The sequence below is a fragment of the Felis catus genome, chromosome A1 (assembly GCF_018350175.1).
Source record: "Felis catus isolate Fca126 chromosome A1, F.catus_Fca126_mat1.0, whole genome shotgun sequence".
In the NCBI taxonomy this organism is placed as follows: domain Eukaryota; kingdom Metazoa; phylum Chordata; class Mammalia; order Carnivora; family Felidae; genus Felis; species Felis catus.
Genome location: NC_058368.1, coordinates 197,559,404 through 197,563,807, shown reverse-complemented (window position 1 = coordinate 197,563,807; position 4,404 = coordinate 197,559,404). Strand labels below are relative to the sequence as shown.

Below are 4,404 nucleotides of genomic sequence, written 5' to 3'. Positions count from 1 at the left end.
AGTCGGTTAAACGTCCGACTTCGACTCAGGTCACGATCTCGCGGTCCGTGAGTTCAAGCCCTGCGTCGGGCTCTGGGCTGATGGCTTGGAGCCTGGAGCCTGCTTCCAATTCTGTGTCTCCCTCTCTCTCTGCCCCTCCCCCGTTCATGCTCTGTCTCTCTCTGTCCCAAAAATAAAAATAAACGTTGCAAAAAAAAAAAAAAAAAAACTACGAAGAAGAAGTAGCAGAGCTGGAGTCAGAAAGTAGCCAGGGAAGGAAGTGTCGCTTGAGGTCCGGAAGTCCAGGATGACGTCACTGGGAAGACAATAGGAGACGAAGACTTGGAGGAGGGGAGGGAGGGAGCCATGGGAGGTCTGGGGCTAAGAGCATCCCAGGTAAAGGGAAGAGCAAGTGCAAAGGCCCTGTAACAGGAATGAGCTTGGCATCTTTGAGGAAAGTTCAGTGGGGCTGTGAAGACATAAGACGGGGATGGGGCTTAGGTTGAAGAAGCAGAAGGGGCAGATCTTTGAGCTCTGAAGGGTCTGTATTTTCTTCCGCATGTTTTGGGAAGCCACTGGAGGGTTCTGAGCGGAGGAATCACATGTATGATCTATGCTTTTTTTTTTTTTTTTTTTTAACGTTTTTATTTATTTTTGGGACAGAGAGAGACAGAGCATGAACGGGGGAGGGGCAGAGAGAGAGGGAGACACAGAATCGGAAACAGGCTCCAGGCTCCGAGCCATCAGCCCAGAGCCTGACGCGGGGCTCGAACTCACAGACCGCGAGATCGTGACCTGGCTGAAGTCGGACGCTTAACCGACTGCGCCACCCAGGCGCCCCTGATCTATGCTTTTAAAAGACCACTCTGTGACTGATTATGACACAGAACAGTCCCTGAGACACCGGGTGGTTTTGAAAACAACTGGGGTTTTGTGGCTTGTGATGATGGTTCATCTGAGATGATTTTCTTAAGGAGCGAGGAGTGAACATGGATCCCCGTGTAGACCAGACAGTGTGGCTTACAGCAAGGAGGAAGCCGTTCTTGGCGGTGGTAAATACGTACGTGACGGTGACGCAGAAGTCAGTAAGTTGTGCGAGTTAGCATTTCCGGAAGTACCTCGTGTTAACACTATTTCAAGGTGTGGGGATAAACTTTATACCAGAAAGAGTTGACTCCGCCCGGGAAATACTCTGTCCAGAAAAGGTAACCAGACCCCTTTCCTGGAGGCCTCCTCAGAAACTCCAGGGTGTTCTTTTACGCCCGGACTCTCCCAGACCAGGCTGAAGCTGCCAGCACTCGCCAAGCTTATTTGACCGCAGGATCCTTCACATCAAACGCACGCTGGGAAACCCCCGTGTAAGGACTTCAGCTTAAAACCAGCTAAGACCTATTTGGAGATGAAAACAGGGGTATAATAAGTAATAGACCTTGAAGCCAGGGATCGGGCATTCGGGGTTAATATGAGGCTAATGTAAACTTAGCAGAGTTTGATGAAGTTTATAACAAATAATAACTTGAGAAGGTCATTTCTGCCGTTCCGTTTAGAACTGTAGACGCGCACGCATTCCAGGGAGTTTGCCAGATGACCCACTGGTGGTGGGAAGAATGGATGATGATGTTGGTTGTATTTGTATTGCTCCAAGAACCCACAAGGAAATTCTTATTCTGATCTTTAATACATTGAACGTGGCACATGTCATATGATTTATACGTATACACGTTGGGCTTGTATGTTCAAAAATGTTATGGATAGGGATCATGAAAAGCTTGGAGTGAGGTGACCCGGAGGAGGAAGTGCCTGGTGTTTGCACCGGGCTCTGGTTGTGGAAGTGAGGGGGAAAGAACAAAATGGAGAACTCGACCACAGTGGGATTTGTGGGGAGAGGGGACGGGCAGCATCAGAAGAACAACGACAAAATGGGCGTGGAGTGGAACGGTGACCCCAACGCTAGGAGCTCTGAAGATGGTTGAAGTTTGTGCTGGGGAAATTGAGAAGGACTAGAACTAGGGGCCAAGCGATCATTATGTGTCCGTACTGGAGCGCTTAGAGGACTTAGCCCACTGTCTGGGATATAGTAAGTGTTCAGTAAATGCTGGCAGGATCAATGAAGGAGTGAATGATCGAATCAGTGAATGAGGATATGCAGAGGGCTGGGAAAAAGACTATCGAGTAGGAAAATCAGGGCAAAATGAAAATAATCTTCCAGAGCAAGATTCCAGAAGTGTCATTTCCTAAAAATAAAATTAAAAAATATATATCGTAACCTCCTCTGATATTTGGGTTTTTTTTTTTGTTTTTAATGTGAGACCAATACTATTTTCAAAAAAGGCAATTTCTTAATGTATCTATACTTCTTTTTATGATATCCGTTTAAAATGTTATGTCCTCTAATGTTCATTGCAGAAAAAACAGAAAGTGCAAGTAAGCAAAAGAAAAGGAAAAAGAAAGAAAGCATATTATACCACCACCCAGAGATAAGCCAGGCATATTTTTACAAAAATGGGCTTGTAGCATATATGCTATTTTGTAATTTTCATTTAACGATATGTTCTAAGTATCTGTGCATGTCAACAAATACGCTTCCGTGAAATCATCGTTTACATCTGCATAATATTCCATTATATGGAGACATTACAATATACCCGACCAATCGTCTATGATTGCACCATTAAGCTGGTTGCTTTGTTTCTTTGTTTTCACTCTAAAGATGCTGAAATAAATCTACAGCAACTACATCTTTGTCCGTGTTCTTAATTACTTCCGGGGTCTAATACCGGGAGGTTGAATTACTGAGTCATTTTAAATGTCTTTGATACGCATTTTCAAATTGCCTTCCAGTAACTGCGAATGAGATTTTATTACTTATGTGAACTCTTGACTTTAGACTTCACGTTCACACATACTCACACCTTCCCTGTTTTTTTGCAGCAACCGTATGGGCAGATCACAGGTGAGAAAGAATGCCGGAGCATCTAGAAGGAAGCCATTCTCAAGGTTACACAGCCCTCACACGGAGGGCTCTTTGCACGTCACTGGATTAAATGCCAACATGCCATTGAAAAATATCAGTACCTTGATCCGTAATTTTCTCTTCAACAGCAAAATACAGAAGCTCAAGTTTCTAATGAGGGTGTTTCAAAATTAAACAATAGTTTGACATTGGATTCTCTTTCCTTGTAGAAAAGGCTTCCTGATACCTTGCCAAGTAGCTAACTTTGCTCTTGAGTAGGTCCCTTTGTTAAAAATGGTTGCTTATAACTGGCGCCTCGCTGCCAGTAATGTTTATGGTATTTGAATGTTCTTGTTTGCCTTTAAGCGGTAAAAGGATCAGGGAAACAGAGCTCAAAGGAGGCTTGCAGATCATTTCAATTGTACTCTAACTAGTAGGGATAAGGAGGCTGTCTGTGTCTAATTGGGCAGGACTTGCCCAAGGTCACACAGTCAGGGAGTAGCACAGATAGGATCAGAAGAGGAAGTCTCCTGACCTCCAGCCAGAGCTCTGGCTAGCATCACAGAGCCTTATGATTAGTTTTTACCTTAAAACCACGGAGTTTACCCACACAATTTTGCATTTGGAAGAACTGCGGTTCAGAAAAGGGAAGTAACTTATTTACTCAGTGCTGCCCAGGTAATTAACAGAAGAGCTTGGGTGAGGGGTTAGGTCCCCTGACTCCCAGTTGGGAGGCTGGTCCCAGACTCCACTCTACTCCACTAGAATCCATGCCCAAAAGCCAGGACCAGGGTGGGTTGAGTGAGACATTCACCTCAAGTGCAAATGCTAAGGAGGCACTAAGATAAATAAGATTTTCGTGCAATATTTGAAAATGAAAGTTAATACAAAATATCCATAATGAACAAAATATCCAAACTCTAAATAAAGACAGGGTCTGATGCTACACTTACATGATTCACTTCACTCACTTCACCCTAATCCTGGGCCCTGTTGGATCCTGTCTTTATCTAAAAATTTTATATGTTGTTCCTCATGGATAGATTTGCATGAATTTTTGTGCGTGAGGAAATTGCCTCACTCAACTCACCCCAGTCCTACAGCCCTCCAGGGAGACCTTCAGAGTTTGTGCCTGAGGAGACCCTATAAGTGAGCTCCAGAGAGAGATGGAACAGATTTCTCTCACAGGGACCTAAAGGCCTGTGACTAATGGGACCAATCACCTGGACAGAAGAGCCCTCCAGCTGGGTCTTGGGGCCATGAAGAAATGGCAACTAAAGAAATTGTTGATGAACCTAAAGTTGTTGATAGCTCAAGTTCTCCCAATACTAACTTGGAGCATTCAAAGATTGATCATTTAATATTCTGTATAAAATTTGGTAGTTAGCTTCACAAAATGAGATGTTTAAGATGCGTGATGAACTGGTTTGTCAACTACTATGAAAGAAATCTGGACATTTTAATTGACCACA

At 44.1% G+C, this 4,404-nt stretch overlaps 1 long non-coding RNA gene across 2 annotated transcripts; it reads left to right on the top strand.

Annotated features, from left to right (window-relative positions):
* The first annotated feature begins 275 nt into the window (after nucleotides 1-275).
* Nucleotides 276-3,151, top strand: LOC109493018. Of its 2 annotated transcripts, XR_006585148.1 has the most exons (3): nucleotides 276-520; nucleotides 954-1,064; nucleotides 2,911-3,151. It is a non-coding gene; the product is annotated as an uncharacterized LOC109493018 (long non-coding RNA). The 2 variants fall into 2 exon arrangements; XR_002147037.3 differs by lacking the exon at nucleotides 276-520 and having other exon boundaries at nucleotides 768-1,064.
* Nucleotides 3,152-4,404: the final 1,253 nt, after the last annotated feature.